Source organism: Salvelinus fontinalis, chromosome 2 (assembly GCF_029448725.1).
Source record: "Salvelinus fontinalis isolate EN_2023a chromosome 2, ASM2944872v1, whole genome shotgun sequence".
Classification (NCBI taxonomy): Eukaryota; Metazoa; Chordata; class Actinopteri; order Salmoniformes; family Salmonidae; genus Salvelinus; species Salvelinus fontinalis.
In genome coordinates, this window is record NC_074666.1 from 74,838,409 (window position 1) to 74,856,911 (window position 18,503).

The window sequence follows — 18,503 nt, forward strand, 5'->3', positions numbered from 1 at the left end:
AACAGTGCATGCATTTTTTTGCGACTTGTATCCTAGCACATAGGCTAATATGTTTTGACAATGTTTGTATCACACCTAAAGTGTCCAAATAACCCCTGGAACAGGGTTGGAGAGCCCATAGCCTACAGAGCTTGGTTAAACAAGACCCCTGGAACAGGGTTGGAGAGCCTATAGCCTACAGAGCTTGGTGAAACAAGACCCCTGGAACAGGGTTGGAGAGCCCATAGCCTACAGAGCTTGGTGACACAAGACCCCTGGAACAGGGTTGGAGAGCCCATAGCCTACAGAGCTTGGTGACACAAGACCCCTGGAACAGGGTTGGAGAGCCCATAGCCTACAGAGCTTGGTGAAACAAGACCCTGGAACAGGGTTGGAGAGCCCATAGCCTACAGAGCTTGGTGAAACATGTATTCTTATAAACCCAGTCATTGCGCAATCTCATCTGAAAACAGAGTTTTGACTGGCCACTAATTATGTTATATGTTTTAGGAAAACAGCTAACTTCCTGCATTTCAACACGGTTTTCCATGGGGCAGAGAGATCTGCAGTTTTATAATGCTATTCTACACATCTTTTCATGAGTCTGAGAAAAATGTACACTGCTTTAGCACACTCTGCCAACCCGGATGTCTTAGCCGTGTCTGAATCCTGGCTTAGGAAGACCACCAATAACTCTGAAATCTCCATCCCTAACTATTTTCAGACAAGATAGAATAGCCAAAGAGGGCGGTGTTGCAATCTACTGCAGAGATAGCCTGCAGAGTTCTGTCCTACTATTCCCGTCTGTACCCAAACAATTTGAACTTCTACTTTTAAAAATCCAGCTCTCTAAAAACAAGTCTCTCACCGTTGCCGCCTGCTATAGACCACCCTCTGCCCCCAGCTGTGCTCTGGATACCATATGTGAACTGATTGCCCCCGATCTATCTTCAGAGCTCGTGCTGCTAGGTGACCTAAACAGTGACATGCTTAACACCCCGGCCATCCTACAATCTAAGCTTGATGCCCTCAATCTCACACAAATTATCAATGAACCTACCAGGTACAACCCCAAAGCCGTAAACACGGACACCCTCATAGATATCATCCTAACCAACTTGCACTCTAAATTCACCTCTGCTGTTTTCAACCAAGATCTCAGCGATCACTGCCTCATTGCCTGCATCCGTAATGGGTCAGCGGTCAAACGACCTCCACTCATCACTATCAAACACTCCCTGAAACACTTCAGCGAGCAGGCCTTTCTAATCGACCTGGCCCGGGTATCCTAGAAGGATAGTGACCTCATCCCATCCCAGGATGCCTGGTTATTCTTTAAAAATGCCTTCCTCACCATCTTAAATAAGCATGCCCCATTCAAGAACGTTAGAACCAGGAACAGATACAGCCCTTGGTTCTCTCCAGACCTGACTGCCCTTAACCAACACAAAAACATCCTGTGGCGTTCTGCATTAGCATCGAACAGCCCCCGTGAAATGCAACTTTTCATGGAAGTTAGAAACCAATATACACAGGCAGTTAGAAAAGCCAAGGCTAGCTTTTTCAAGCAGAAATTTGCTTCCTGCAACTCAAACTCCAAAAAGTTCTGGGACATTGTAAAGTCCATAGAGAATAAGAGCACCTCCTCCCAGCTACCTACTGTACTGAGGATAGGAAACTCTGTCACCACCGATAAATCCACTATAATTGAGAATTTCAATAAGCATTTTTCTACGGCTGGCCATGCTTTCCACCTGGCTACCCCTACCCCGGTCAACAGCGCTGCACCCCCCACAGCAACTCGCCCAAGCCTTCCCCCATTTCTCCTTCTCCCAAATCCAGTCAGCTGATGTTCTGAAAGAGCTGCAAAATCTGGACACCCACAAATCAGCCGGGCTAGACAATCTGGACCCTTTCTTTCTAAAATTATCTGCCGAAATTGTTGCAACCCCTATTACTAGCCTGTTCAATCTCTCTTTCGTGTCGTCTGAGATTCCCAAAGATCGGAAAGCAGCTGCGGTCATCCCCATCTTCAAAGGGGGGGACACTCTTGACAGAAACTGCTACAGACCTATATCTATCCTACCCTGCCTTTCTAAGGTCTTCGAAAGCTTAACAAACAGATCACCGACCATTTCGAATCCCACCGTACCTTCTCTGCTATGCAATCTGGTTTCAGAGCTGGTCATGGGTGCATCTCAGCCACGCTCAAGGTCCTAAACGATATCTTAACCGCCATTTATAAGAATCAATACTGTGCAGCCGTATTCATTGACCTGGCCAAGGCTTTCGACTCTGTCAATCACCACATCCTCATCGGCAGACTCAACAGCCTTGGTTTCTCAAATGATTGCCTCGCCTGGTTCACCAACTACTTCTCCGACAGAGTTCAGTGTGTCAAATCTGAGGGCCTGTTGTCCGGGCCTCTGGCAGTCTCTATGGGGGTGCCACAGGGTTCAATTATTGGGCCGACTCTCTTCTCTGTATACATCAATGATGTCGCTCTTGCTGCTGGTGAGTCTCTGATCCACCTCTACGCAGACGACAACATTCTGTATACTTCTGGCCCTTCTCTGGACACTGTGTTAACAACCCTCCAGATGAGCTTCAATGCCATACAACTCTCCTTCCGTGGCCTCCAACTGCTCTTAAATACAAGTAAAACTAAATGCATGCTCTTCAACCGATCGCTGCCTGCACCTGCCCGCCCGTCCAGCATCACTACTCTGGACGGTTCTGACTTGTGGACAACTACAAATACCTAGGTGTCTGGTTAGATTGTAAACTCTCCTTCCATTTACATTTGCATTTTAGTCATTTAGCAGACGCTCTTATCCAGAGCGAATTACAGTAGAGTGCATACATTTTTATTACATTTTACATACTGAGACAAGGATATCCCTACCGGCCAAACCCTCCCTAACCCGGACGACGCAATGCCAATTGTGCGTCGCCCCACGGACCTCCCGGTTGCGGCCGGCTGCGACAGAGCCTGGGCGCGAACCCAGCCCAGCCTGGGCGCGAACCCAGAGACTCTGGTGGCGCAGCCCTACCACTGCGCCACCCGGGAGGCGCAGACTCATACTCATACTCATATAAAACATCTCCAATCCAAAGTTAAATCCAAAGTTAAATCTAGAATTGGCTTCCTATTTCGCAACAAAGCATCCTTCACCCATGCTGCCAATCATACCCTCGTAAAACTGACCATCTTACCAATCCCCGACTTCGGCGATGTCATTTACAAAATAGCATCCAACACCATACTCAACAAATTGGATGCAGTCTATCACAGTGCCATCCGTTTTGTCACCAAAGCCCCATATACTACCCACCACTGCGACCTGTACGCTCTCGTTGGCTGGCCCTCGCTTCATACTCGTCGCCAAACCCACTGGCTCCAGGTCATCTACAAGACCCTGCTAGGTAAAGTCCAGCCTTATCTCTGCTCGCTGGTCACCATAGCAGCACCCACCCGTAGCACGTGTTCCAGCATGTATATCTCACTTGTCACCCCCAAAGCCAATTCCTCTTTTGGCCGCCTCTCCTTCCAGTTCTCTGCTGCCATTGACTGGAACGAACTACAAAAATCTCTGAAACTGGAAACACTTATCTCCCTCACTAGCTTTAAGCACCAGCTCACAGATCACTGCACCTGTACATAGCCCATATATAAATAGCCAAAACAACTACCTCTTCCCTTACTGTATTTATTTATTTATTTTGCTCCTTTGCACCCCAGTATTTCTACTTTGCACACTCATCTACTGTCACATCTACCATTCTAGTGTTTTAATTGCTTTATTGTATTTATTCGCCACCATAGCCTATTTATTGCATTTTCCTCCCTTATCTCACCTCATTTGCTCACATTGTATATAGACTTATTTTTCTATTGTATTATTGACTGTATGTTTGTTTTACTCCATGTGTAACTGTTATATGTGTCGAACTGCTTTGCTTTATCTTGGCCAGGTCGCAGTTGTAAATGAGAACTTGTTCTCAACTTGCCTACCTGGTTAAATAAATAAAAATAAGTTAATTTTCTGCTACTCTTCACATTTTGCCATGATGCTGAGAGAAAATGTTGCAGTTTTAAAGTGGAAATCGCACTTTTAAAAGTTCATATTCTGTAAGCTCATACCCAAATAATGTTGTTGACTCATCCTATACTCATATTGGTGGCCAAAGCATGAATTTGAGAAAAAACACCCCACCTCAAACAGACCATTTAAAAAAATGCTTGCTATTTCCTCAGAGGATGATGTCATCCTCCTGAGGATAAACTGTCCAATCAGTGGTCTTAATTTAACTAGGCAAGTCAGTTGAGAACAAATTCTTATTTACAATGACAGCCTAGGAACAGTGGGTTAACTGCCTTGTTCAGGGGCAGAATGACAGATTTTTACCTTGTCAGCTCGGGGATTTGATCTAGCAACCTTTCAGTTACTGGCCCAATGCTCTAACCACTAGGCTACTTGGTCTACTCGCATTAATATTTTTAATGACTGGTTTACACCCACACCATTCTGTTGTTGGGGGTACACACACACATTTCATTCCAACACAGAAAAGTATCAGGGCACAAGGCGAGACCCAGATGCAGGAGGCAGATGGTTGGAGTCTTAGATGTTTATTGATCCAAAAAGTGGTAGGCAAGAGAACATGGATACGCAAAAGGTCAAAACCAGTTCAGAATCCAGGAGGTTCAGATGCAGGCAGGCTCGAGGTCAAGGCAGGCAGAATGGTCAGGCAGGCAGGTAAAGAGTCCAGAAATAGGCAAGCGTCAAAACCAGGAGGTCTAGCAAAAAGAGAATAGAGCAGGCAAGCGACCAGGAAAAACACACGTTAACTTGGACATATAACACAAACTGGCACAGAGAGACAGGAAACACAGGGATAAATACACTAGGGAAAACAAGCGACACCTGGAGGGGGTGGAGACAATCACAAGGACAGGTGAAACAGATCAGGGTGTGACAGAAAAGCTGCTTTTTAACATACATAATAATAAAAAAAATCTGAAGTAAAATTATTTCACTCATATTGTAATTCATTATAGGTCATATTTCATAGAAATCTGGAAACACTGGACAGTTACTTTAAAGGTCGACTTTGGACAAAACCACAAATACAATAGCTTTAAATGGTATAACTGATCAATCAGTCATTATATCAGGTCATTTAATGCTTAAAAACAAAAATAAAATATTAATGAGATATTTGGCTACAGAAGTGCCTTTTCTTACCAATTTCTACAGCTTCTGTGCAAAAACAAATCCTGTGAAATGACCTCAACACATACTGGAGGAGTTACTTGCTAGCTACAAATGGTTAGCTTAGCTAATCAACTAGCTACGTCGGTCACGGAGCGCATGACCAGAATGACAAATCGATGAACCATCAAAAGCAAGACGGAAAAGCTGCTTTTATTAACATACTTAATTAACATTTTTTGTTTTAAATTATAAATGTATGTTTGAAAATTGAGAAAGAGGAGTTCAACAGTTTTTTGTGCCCAAAGTCAACCTTTAAAAGCTAATTTCCTACATTTTGCCATTGCTTATGACGTGTTCATATGCTACCTGCGGGGTCCCAACTAAAAAAACTAAAACATTTAAAGTAATTATCGACCTGTTCTGAATATTGGAGTCGCATCATGCAGCCTTAGAATGTATTTGAAATCCAAACATATAGCTTAAGGTTTGTATCACAACTAAAGTTGCATAAATAATTAAGCATATAGGAGGACCTGTTTCAAATGATCACTTTGTTAAGTGTGCTCAATAAAGAATAGCTGCATGTGCGCACTCCCTCTAAAATCGTTTGGGAAAATTATATGTTTTCTATTTTATTCAGCCATATTCAATTGTATTCCTCTTACTACAAAATAATATAAAATAATGCCATGGGAATTATAAGCAAATCTTGTCTGCTAAATGAACTAGTGTAGCCTACAGCCATATTGCATAGCCAGATCAGGGCCTAACATAAGGACGACTCAGAATATGCTATTCTGTTCTTCTGAAATAGGCAACATTTCCTTCATATCATCATTTTCTTTAGACCTGCCTAAAATAAATAATGGATTGATTGTAATGTGTAGGCTATATTAAATGGATTTGTTAAGAGTTTTTTTTATGTAGATGTTCCAAAGGTCTGCATCAGTGGCTTGTAGGCTATGCGTGGAAGCCTATGTATGCTAAATGGGTTTATGTTAATTAACGGTCAATTACCGTGAGACCGGCAGTTATTTGCATGACAATTACCGGCTGACACAATTTCATGATCTCTACTGCCCTACTTGTTAGGAGCTCAAATAGAATTGGTTTGATCCCACCTCACAAACCTAAGTGCTTTGTGTTGTTGGTGCTGGAAGGGGACAAGATGTTTTGCATGTAACCAATAAAGTTTTCAAGATCTATACACTTTCAAATACAAAACGCAGCATCATATGATGCAAAATGCATCATACCGGCTCTATTTCTGTATTTTGAAAGTTATATATCTTGAAAACTTGATTGCTGACATGCAAAACATTTTGGGACTGAATCAACAATGGACTAAAGAAACAAATACCAAAAGATAGTTTTTGGGTGGAGTTTTCCTTTAATTCATCTGTTCGTGCCACTGAGATTTTGTTGGGTATAGTTGATACAGTCCATCACCACCACTGACTGAATGATTAGCTATGTAGACCCATTAACAATGTTGTTATATAATCAGTTACTTCGCTTATGTACACCAATACTGACCTGCAATTAAACAAAAAGTAGTTAGCTAGATAAAAGCAATATTTGTTATTCTATATTCTGCTATTCTGCACAATAATAACTGATATCTTGAAATGTTGTAAACTGAAACGCCACCTGGTGGTGACCAAACAGAATGTTTACCAATAATTCACTGGTAAACAGGGAGTGTACGTTGAAAATACTACAACAGAGGAACATGCGGGTAAAACACACGGATAAAAGCATATGGATTGGTATTTTATTAACTTAAATTGAGGGATGGTTAGATTTACTCGAAATATTTAAGTTAGTATTCAGTCATTCAACCTGGTCAATCAGAGGGAGTACGTTTTGATTTTCTAGCTAACGTTAGCTACACAGTTAATGCATTCATGATGAGACAACTGCCTTTCCATGTCATTTGAATGTAGCTCGTGCTGGTGTTAACGTTACAACACCGAGCTGAGTCCACACTCAGCAATATTTGTCTGTTGTTTCTAAATGCTTAAAAGGTAGCCAGTGACCAAATATACTAGCTAAGTTTGTGAAATAGCTACAGACAGTAGCTTTTAGTCGTCTAGCCAAATCAAATTTGCAGACTTGTTGGGATTTCCCTTCGCTGTGGTTACCAAGTCACCTTGACGCTTTACTTTAGCTAGCTAGCTAACGTTAGCTAATTCAGTGAAACATCATGGTAAGTATCGTATACTATCTAAATCAAGATAAGAGTAATTTATCAAAGGTCTCCTAATACATTCTTGGTCATTCTGCAAGATCAACCCTCTTAAGCTGTAATAGTGCTCAGTATAGGTTGTTGAGAGCTAACGTTAGCCAATTCCTCACAACAAGATAGTTTCTAGTTAAAGCTTACGGTTTATAACTATTAAAGTGCCAGTCCCCCATTGACTGCAGTGAAATTTGTTTTAAAACCCCTAACCTGGGTGTTTATAATTTATGGAACGTTCCAACAGGAATCTGTTCCAGAAACTTCGTAAATAACAAGGTTGCCAACAAACAACGCATACAAAGTTGTACAGCGGCCGAATAAGATACCCGGTAGGGAGTGGGCTATTTCATTAAGATTTTCACTCACTACGTTTATTCCGCAAAATGTCTGTCCTCACTCTGGTAGCCTATGGACAAACATTAAGAATAAGCTATGTGGTGAGTTGATGCCTATTCGAAAGCTAGTTAGCAAGGTGAATTTATCGTGCTACTTTGTATGCGTTGTTTGGCAATCGTGTACTTTACGAAGTTTTTGGAACAGATTCCTGTTGGAAAGTTCCACAAATTAAACCTACCCCCTATCCCATGTGTTCCTAATCGATACAGGCTAAACAGAAGAAAGGGCAGAAGAGTAAGTCCCTCTGATGTTGTTATTTACCTATTTAAATCCTGCACAATACAACTTGAATGGAGCTCACAGATTCATTCAATATGATGTTTTTGTACTACAGGTTCAATTGATGACATGTTAGGAGACCTGTTGGGAGATATAGGGATGTAATCACATACCATCAACAGATCTATGACCATTCAAAATGACAAATCATTAGTATAATATACTGTAAGTACACACTGTGTAGTGATGGTAAAGTGTTCCTCTTTATTTGTACAGATTTCCCAGTGAAGGCCAAAGCTCCGGCCCGTAAAGCAGGCAGACTAGGACCTCCTCTACCATGACGCAGTGGAAACGGTGAGTTAACTGGGACTGAAAAAATGTACTGCCATATCAGAGAGTAGTCTCAACTCTTTCTTTCTTGACCATTTAGACAGGATACTGTCGGTCTGCTTGCTAATTATATGCGTTTCGGTTCTCCAGCTCACTATTAGGCGACGACTTCTTCAGCAAACTGGCTGAGGAAGCTGAAAATGATGAGGTGAGTTGGCAGGTCATACATTAAGTATGGCAGGGAGGCAGTTGACTATGTTTTCCTTCATATACATATTTTATATTCACTTCCAATCCAGGGCTCTGATGTTTCTGAGGCTGATCCCACAGCCTTACTGGAGAGCATGAAGGTAAAAATGCCTTGTTCTAATGACAAATCCCCAGGGAGTAAGACTCCAGGCTTTATGTGTGAACCCCAGCTGTGTCTGTTCTATCCTTACATAGGACATAGATGATATGGACGCTGATCTCTTTGGATCAAAGAAAAAGCCCAGTTCAGCCCCAGCTCAGAGTAAAGGCTCCGGCATTGGAGGACCTACGAAAAATCCTCCTAAATCAGGAAACAAGTTAAAAGGAGGAGGAATCTCAGATGAGCTACACATTGAGGAGAAGAAGCCAAGTTCTGCTCCTGCATCGACAGCACGTGGCTACCAGAGGTTCAGTTTCACTGGTGAGCTGACTATCCTGTCTGGGTCTTTGGCTAGTCTGGCTACACCATTGGTTATCAATGACCCGTGCCACCAAATTAGTATTAATACAATGCAAATATACATAATTGTACATTATTTCTCCCTATTGCTTTAGATGATGATGATCTTGCCCCAACAACTGACACAAAAGGTACCAAAGCTAACAGTTGGACCCATGTATAGACCAAAAAATATCAGGTCAACTGTAAAATCCATTAGAGTGGCCCTACGTGTAGAGTTCTTAACACACCATAAAGCATATTAATATCGAAACAGAATCCCCAGCTCTGGTATCATATCTGTTGTCTATAGACTTTGATGACCCTTTGGCTGACCTGTTAGATGATCTACCCATAGAAGACAAAAATGAGCCAAAAATCACCAAAAAAGCTCCTCCAGTGCTGCCCCCAGACTCCCCTATCATAAAGAAAAAAGAAACAGGTTGGTGAACTTTTTTGTGTGTTTTATTTGTGAATTTATACATTGTAACATACCCAAAAGAAGAGAGCCAGAATGTATCAAATGCATATATTTCTCCTGTAGCCTCACCAGCTCCAGTTCCAAAGAAGCAGGACGAGCTTACGTTTGATGATGACGAGGATGACCTAATGGATGCATTGGTGTTTGGGGAGAGTCCCAAAGAGAGCACTAAGAAGATTGAGACCGTTCTCATACCAAAGAACGAGAGGTAGGGTCTCAAATGCCTCAGTCAACATCATAAGTTCCAACCAAGGCTATCACAAAACGGACTATGGACTATGATAAACCCAACAAAAAGTTCATTTGAAATGCACCCTCCCTGTTCCTCTGCGCTGACTGTCTCTAGCAGCAGTGAGCTCCCTCAAAGAGCACGCACCAGGCTAGATGAGATTCTGGGGCGTGGGACGTCCCCTCGCCTTCTGGAGCGCCCTCTACAGGGGAGAGGAAGGACCGTCCACAGCAGCAGGAAAAGCAGAAGCATCATCAGGAGACCCCCACTAATAAAGGTAGCTAACACTCCATGTTTTTGTATTTAAAGTGTGATATGGTATTCTTGAATGAATGAAATTAGTTGATGTTTCCCTTTGTCAGACCTCTTCCTAGAAGAAGACCTGACTTTTGGTTCCTATCAACCTACACTGGTCACTATACCTGAGGGACGCCACTCACGCAGACAGTCGGTCAGGTAAGTCAGAGCTCTAGCAGAAGCCCTCCTCAGTTTGTTTTGGTCAAGGCCTGGATCAATGCTTAGTTGTGTCAATAAAAAGTCCATCATAGTTAGATATAATCGGAGTTCCTGAAGATTATTTATGTAAGCTATTGGACCAGAGTGTATGTCAAAAGAAATGGCCAACATCTAAGATTAGCCACTCCTTTTCAGATTCTCCACTGAGGACAACAGTGCCTCTTCTCCTGAGAAGAAAGCCAAACCCATCACCCCCACCACGCTCACGCCTACCTTCCCCCGGCCTGCTGCAGACTGGCTGGGGCTCTCGCAGGATGATGAACCAGATGTTGCTGGAGAGTGTTCAGCAGAGACACAAGCAGGACACTGAGCTTATGGAGAACACACACAGGTATGACAGGAGCTCGGAGACCTATAGAGGTCCTGCCACCACCACAGACTGAATAACTACCTCTTTACCCAAAAGAGTGTGTGTGCTTCCACCAGGGCTCGTGTGACGCTGCTTGACGATTTCACGGCACAGCGAGAAGCACGACAGGAATGCGAGGACCTAGCAGAGCGCCTAGCCACCGTCACACGTATAGATGAACAGGAGCGTATGAAGCTGCAGGCACAGCACCAGCGCAGACTGGCCCAAACACAGCAGGACAGAGACCGAGAGGTGGAGCGACTCAGAGACCTACAGAGGTAGGGGGGCTGCAAGATACCACATTAGAGAACAAGATTGTGGCCATGCCTGTATTTTCTCCCTAAAGCTCAGCTATTTGCACTGCTTGTGGATAAAAGAATGTATGTTATCTTTATATTTCCTTCCTCTAGGAAGTCTATTTTGGAGATAAAGAAAGACCACGAGGATCAGGTCCAGAGGCTGAAGAGATTGAAGGATGAGGAGATTGACGCTGTGACCAGTGCCACATCACAAACCAGGTCACACATGCATTTCTACTCAATACTAATTTTTAACCATACTCTGCTTAATCTCCGACCTTTGCATAAGAATTATACAGAGGACATGCTACATGTAACCAAACTCGTAACTTACTACAAGTTGACATCATATAGCCTCTCTCATTCTGTGTATTGGTGTTGTAGATCCCTGACAGTGGTGATTGAGCAGATGGAGCATTTCTCCCACAGGCTGGGGGACTTTTCATCTCGGGTGGAGAGCACCCATGAGAACACAGCCCAGGGGCTGGAGCAGGGGGCACGGCAGAGAGACGAACAGCTCCGAGGTATCATACCACTACTCAGTTTTATGAAAAGATAACAATGATTATCATAATACAGTAGTTTCTATTTATTTTCCCTTCAGTCAGTGAGAATGTCATGACATTATGTGAAAGTCAGCTTGTCTACTCGTTTCAGTGATGCAGGACCGTCTGGGCCAGCAGCAGAGGGGCATGGCAGAGGAGAGAACAAGGCTCAATGAAGTCATCGCCAAGATGGACACCCAGCTGGCTGAGCAGCAGAGGCAACTAGAGGAGGTCAGGAGTCAGAGGTTAGGTCTTTGATGACTATGCTTCTATGACAGGTTGTCATTGTAAATACGATTCTTAATTGACTTACTTGTATAAATAAAGGTAAAATAAAAATGTTGCCATGCCACTCTGGGGGAAAAATGGGATTGTAAAGGAAAACGTGTCTTGAGTGACTTCATTTGAGGTCTTGTGTGTCAACACAGGGCTCCAGACTAACGTTTTCAGTTGGTGGCACCACGCCCCTAAAAAATTTAAAAATATATAAATAAATAAAAATCGGCAGCGTCACAATAGAATAAATTTGAGGCACCATCTTATAAAATCATTCACAATGCTTTATCATATATGCAGTCACTAACTGTGCATACTACCTCAATTTGGCTGGCCAACCAATGCTCCTGCACATTGGCTAACCGGGCTATCTGCATTGTGTCCCACCCACCAACCCCTCTTTTACACTACTGCTACTCTCTTCATATATGCATAGTCACTTTAACCATATGTACATACTACCTCAATCAGCCTGACAAACCGGTGTCTGTATGTAGCCTCGCTACTTTTATAACCTGTCTTTTTACTGTTTTCTTTACATACCCAAAAGTTGAGTGACACAAATATTAATTTTCGCGAAGTTTGCTGCTTCAGTGTCTTTAGATATTTTTGTCAGATGTTACTATGAAATGCTTGTAATTATACTTCAGTATTCCATAAGTGTCAAAGGCTTTTATTGACAATTACATGAAGTTGATGCAAAGAGTCAATATTTGCATTGTTCTTTTTCAAGACCTCTGCAATCCACCCTGGCATGCTGTCAATTAACTTCTGGGCCACATCCTGACTGATGGCAGCCCATTCTTGCATAATCAATGCTTGGAGTTTGTCAGAACTTGTGGGTTTTTGTTTGTCCACCCACCTATTGAGGAGTGACCACAAGTTCTCAATGGGATTAAGCAAAGGGGGGGTTTCCTGGCCATGGACCCAAAATATCGATGTTTTGTTCCCCAAGCCACTTAGTTATCACTTTTTCCTTATGGCAAGGTGCTCCATCATGCTGGAAAGGGCATTGTTCATCACCAAACTGTTCCTGGATGGTTGGGAGAAGTTGCTCTCAAAGGATGTGTTGGTACCATTCTTTATTCATGGCTGTGTTCTTAGGCAAAATTGTGAGTGAGCCCACTCCCTTGGCTGAGAAGCAACCCCACACATGGTCTCAGGATGCTTTACTGTTGACATGACACAGGACTGATGGTAGCGCTGACCGTGTCTTCTCCAGACAAGCTTTTTTCCAGATGCCCCAAACAATCAGAAAGGGGATTCATCAGCGAAAATTACTTTTCAGCAGTCCAATCCCTGTACCTTTTGCAGAATATCAGTCTGTCCCTTATGTTTTTGTCTGGAGATAAATGGCATCTTTGCTGCCCTTCTTGACACCAGGCCATCCTCCAAAAGTCTTCGCTTCACTGTGCGTGCAGATGCATTCACACCTGCCTGCTGCCATTCCTGAGCAAGCTCTGTACTGGTGGTTCTCCGATCCCACAGCTGAATCAACTTTAGGAGACGGTCCTGGTGCTTGCTGGACTTTCTTGGGCGCCCTGAAGCCTTCACAACAATTGAACCACTCGATGGTCCGATAAATGGTTGATTTAGGTGCAATCTTACTGGCAGCAATATCCTTTCCTGTGAAGCCCTTTTTGTGCAAAGCAATGATGACAGCACGTGTTTCCTTGCAGGTAACTATGGTTGACAGGAAGAACAATGATTCTAAGCATCACCCTCCTTTTGAAGCTTCCAGTCTGTTATTCGAACTCAATCAGCATGACAGAGTGATCTCCAGCCTTGTCCTCATCAACACTCACACCCGTGTTAACGAGAGAATCCCTGACATGTCAGCTAGTCCTTTTGTGACAGGGCTGAAATGCAGTGGAAATGTTTTTTGGTGATTCAGTTCATTTTCAAGGCAAAAGGGGACTTTGCAATTAATCGAATCACTTTTCATAACGTTCTGGGGTATATGCAAATTGCCATCATACAAACTGAGGCAAACTTTTGACCACGACTGTACACCTGTTGTATTCTGCGCATTTGATTAAGTGTAACAGATGTTATTCAATAAGTTACATGTCCAAGCAGGAATGTATGATTCTAATAATGTTTTATATGCAGCCTAATCCAGTGATTGTCATGATTTTTTGGATCACAAATCAAAATAGAGATCCAGAATAGACATGAATGTCCCTTCATCTTTGTGTGCCAATATTATGTAGGCCTAATTCACCACCCGAGGAAATGTAAACCCAAAACACATTAGCTAGATGTAAATAAACACCTATTGCTAGAACCATGCATTCATTTAACAGTAACTAACGTCCCCCCCAAAAAAATATTGGCCGATGCGCAATTTCACAGCCATACCAGATCCTGTGTAAAACAGTGCACTTTGAGCTCAATAATAATCGTTAAGAAATGTGTATTATACCTACAGAAAGTGGAGACCCCTCCATTTTACATGGATAACTAGCTTGCTTCCAAAGTTATTTTACCCGCAAATGCAGGAGGCTCGCTCATTACAGCATCCGGCCCCATTGAAACAGGCAGGTACAGTGGCACACAGCAGACATTTATTATGAGGATAATGCACTTCGGTGTTGAAAAGATTCATGGTTTTATCCACCCCCAATTTTTTGTTTTTCGATCGAGGTGACCAGGTAGAATGTGCAGCTCGCACCAGTGCCACCAATATAGATGTACTTGCACAGCCAAGTCAAAGGGTCGCAATATTATATTCAGAGAGGTCGTCTTAATTTGCATAAATGGTTCGCTTTTCCTTCCATTTCTCCAGAATGTTAAATAGTGATTATTGTGTTGTAGGAGCGCTGGAGAGTGAATGCAGAGTAGGCTAAGGCCAACTCATCTCAGAGAGGCCTGGACGAGAAGAGAGGAGCTTGAGGGAGAAGTGGTTAAAGATGTCTGCCAGATCCCTACTCAAGTGTTCCCCAACCCTGGTCCTCCAGTACACCTGATTCAACTAATCATCAAGCCCTGAATGAGATGGGGTACTGGAGGACCAGGGTTGGGAAACCCTGACTTAAAAGACCCCTACTCCCCTCAATGTCTAGAGTGCCTTGGAGGAGCTGTGCAGAGGAGAGAAGGGAGCTGTGCAGAGGAGAGAAGGAAGCTGGCGGCTGAATGGACCCAGTTCCACACCCAGGAGAAGCAGAGGCTGGAGGGGGACGCCATCAGCATGGCACAAGTACTGCAGACTAAGGGCTAGGATAGGACAAGAGGGTTGTATGTCTAGCATTGTCACATGCAAAATGCCAGCGTTACCATGTTCAGGCAATGGAGTTCACTTAACCCAATCGTCATTACATTTCTCACTTGATCAAGCAATTGAGATTTGCAGAGCTTTGAAACAAGCTTTCTTCTGTAATCACCAGGAGCTGGGGAGCTAAAGCAGCATGAGGCGGCTGTAGCACAGGAGAGGGAGGCTCTGGAGACAGGAGGAACTGGACAGGGGAAAGGAGAGGCTGAGTGGTACAGGCCTGCAGCTGAAGACATGTGTCCAGGAGGTAAAGGCCTTCAGCAAGGTCTGGACCACAACATCACTATTAGCTAGCTATTGGGTTGACAGTAATGTATATAAATCATTGGTTGTCGTATGCGATAGAGTGGAGGTAGCACAATGTTGTGACTGGGCGCCCTGCTTCGGTATTTGCAGCTGGCGTCAGAAAAATGTGTGACAAGGCCCTACAGGAGTCCAGACATGTGGAGGCTGAGGAGCAACCACTCCCAGATGGAGAGACTGAGACAGCAGGAGCAGCACCTTCATCAGGTCAATAAGTGTGTGGGGGGGGGGTATACCAGCCAATCTCCCACCAGCCTCTGCTGGTACACATCAGGAACAGCACATTATGGTTGGAATGGTTCCAGTCCAGCCAGTCCTCCTATAGCGCCTTTGAATTGTGTACAAATCATATCCAGACTCATGGAAATGTTAGTGTATATCAACTAACCATTGCCCCATTCTGCAGGAGACTGAAGATGACTGAGCAGCGTAGAGAAATGGAGACAGGCATAGCCTCCCAAACACTTCTTTCCCTCAATCTATGGCCCCTATATTCACAGGTGGGCTGAACCTTTTACAAAACAAATATTTTTTGCTGAATTAACATAACAGCATATTTTACAATAATTTGAAATACTTTAGACCAGCATTGGCAGTACCTCAGATGGCCTACAAGGCTATTCTCCAGCCCTCACCCGTTCTCTAGTCCGGATTCTACAGAGCTCCAGGCCAGATTGGCCCTGCTCAGGCACACAGCAGAGAAGGTAACTAATGCATTACTAACCAAATCGAGTGCTTACAATCAGTTTAAAGTTGGACAGTTTCAGCCAATTTCAGAGGGCCAAAGCAGTTTACAACAGAAGTCGGCATTGAAAATTACCCTAGATGTTCTAGTAAAGATGGAACAAGCAGATTAGTTTCAAATCTTTATTGTAGATAAATGTACTTGTTTATCTTCTTAGGATCGTGACTTTCTGCAGGACGAGCAGTTCTTCCTGGACACTCAAGCACCTTACAATTCAGCCTTTCACACCAATTAACTGTGGGGCTTAGAGCCCTGTGACTTTCTGGTTTTAGTACGCCATTAAACTTGACATTTTCTAATGTTTGCATTAGCTAGTTTCTTTTAGTCAGGCACTGATCATTCCTTTGGTGAATTTCAGTTGAGTCCTGTCCTTGGCACGTCTTTGACCCCATTACCTAAAATGAAAAACATCTAGTAAGCCAAGGAAGGGCTCCAGCAGTCAACTGTTATCTTATAAAACCAGAAGGTAGTACATATGGATCTCCCATCAAGCCTCAGGGGTTTCTATAAGTCGACACTGCTGTTCAGACAGGGATAACGTGTTTCATCACAGGCTTGTTACCCGCTTCACATCTGCACCACCATTACTCATACCATTTCATTATCAGCCATAAGACTAATTCAGTTCATGTAGTAGTTACCTGATCTGATTCCAATGGCATTACTTGCTGTATTTTCAGGGGTTCACATCCAGGTTGGCAGACCTGTAGAGAAATTACGTTAATTTGGTTCAATGCTACAATTGCCAAAAGCACGGTGACATTCAGGGCTGTGAATTTCTCAGAGCAGCTTTATCCAGCGTCAGTTATCGCATCAGACGGCACTTCCTATGCAGCAATTTCATCTCTGAAACCACAGCCACCATTATATCCACTGTAAAGTAAACCTAAAACCTTGCTGAGCACTTACCAATCTGTCCTCTTGACCCTCCGGCACTATAAACATTTGAAATGTTAATACATGTTCATCATGGTAATACTTTAATATATCATTATGCCACAATATTAATCTCCCATCAAGTCTCAGGGGTTTATATAAGTCAACACTGTTGTTCAGACAGGGATAACTTGTTTCATCACAGACTTGTTACTACACCCTCCACAGATTTAACACCATTACTTAGCAATCTGACCATCACTTAATGTCCAAGTAGTGGGTACCTGCTCACACGGGAGTAACATCATTGGAATATTTATGGATCAGACCCAGGTTAGCAGACCTGTAAAGAAATTACCATGTTTGGTTCACATTACCACAACAATCAAAAGCATTCTTCCACATTCAGGGCTGTGCATTTCTCAGAGCATCTTCAGTGCAAAGTAAAACTAATCAATGTCTCCATTTGAGTCACAAGAGACCATAGAGGTCCTAGTTAAGTACTTACCAAGTAACTGTCCCTTCACCCTCTGAGGCCACAACTACAAGAAAGGGTATTAATTAGTCCATTACTGCACGACTTCTATTGATGATCTTGCTATGCAACATGGCTACATATAACCTTGAGAAACTACGCCACACAATACATTCACTCAACTGACTGCCAAAACGTACCCATTTAAATCATATAGTCTTACATCAAGCCTCAGGGGTTTCTGTAAGTCAACACTGTTGTTCAGACAGGGATAACTTGTTTCATCACAGGCTTATTAATTAAGTTTGGTAGACACTTCAGACCTGCTCAAATCTGACTCATCAAACTGCCCAATTTAAAACTGGTCAAACGTAATCATGGAGATTGTTTTACCGCTTGCGTGTACACAGCCCATAGGACTTCTGACGTCCATCCACGTGAGTTAAGATGGGAGTCCATTCAAACGGCTCTGAAAGGTGCAGACAAAGATCAGACTGATACATAGCTAACCACATGCAATAAGATACCATCTACAGTGGAAACAATGTTTCCGCGCTAGTAAATTAATCATAAATCCGCCACAAATATTGACGCAAACCACGTTCCCACACCTCAGGCGACCTGCACCACCGTGATTACTAAACTAAACCAACACTAACTAAAACCCGTGAAGTGATAGGAAAAATCTGGCAACTTATGTTCGAACCTGATCTACAGAAACGCCAGGGTTCTAGAATGTTATTTAAACAGGCCAGGCCTAGACCTTTGGTTAGAAAGTTAGCTAACGTTAGCTTGCCATGTGGCTAGCAGTTAGCGAACTAGCTACTTCTGCACATGGCTAACAGTTGTAACTTACAATTTACACTCATGGTGGCTGGTCGACACTGGAGTTCGTAGTGTCTTTGTAGCATTTCGCTATGAGTTGATGCAGATAGTTACCCCCCCAAAAAATTCTACCGGCCACATATTCTCTGCACTATGTACGTTCGAAAGATTGAAATTGTGCTCATGGTAGGTATTTATACATTTCAAACGTCACACCCCCCCATGTGACCAATCTTGGAC

General features: G+C 43.2%; 3 non-coding genes and 1 pseudogene across 3 annotated transcripts; 1 reads left to right on the forward strand and 3 right to left on the reverse strand.

Annotated features, from left to right (window-relative positions):
- Nucleotides 1–6,881: 6,881 nt before the first annotated feature.
- On the forward strand, nt 6,882–18,430 carry LOC129867367 (fas-binding factor 1 homolog; annotated as a pseudogene).
- LOC129833816 (small nucleolar RNA SNORD49) lies at nt 16,866–16,938 on the reverse strand. The gene has a single exon (XR_008756116.1). It is a non-coding gene; the product is annotated as a small nucleolar RNA SNORD49 (small nucleolar RNA).
- On the reverse strand, nt 17,103–17,174 carry LOC129833809 (small nucleolar RNA R38). Its single transcript, XR_008756111.1, has one exon. It is a non-coding gene; the product is annotated as a small nucleolar RNA R38 (small nucleolar RNA).
- Nucleotides 17,663–17,734, reverse strand: LOC129833811 (small nucleolar RNA R38). The gene has a single exon (XR_008756112.1). It is a non-coding gene; the product is annotated as a small nucleolar RNA R38 (small nucleolar RNA).
- Nucleotides 18,431–18,503: the final 73 nt, after the last annotated feature.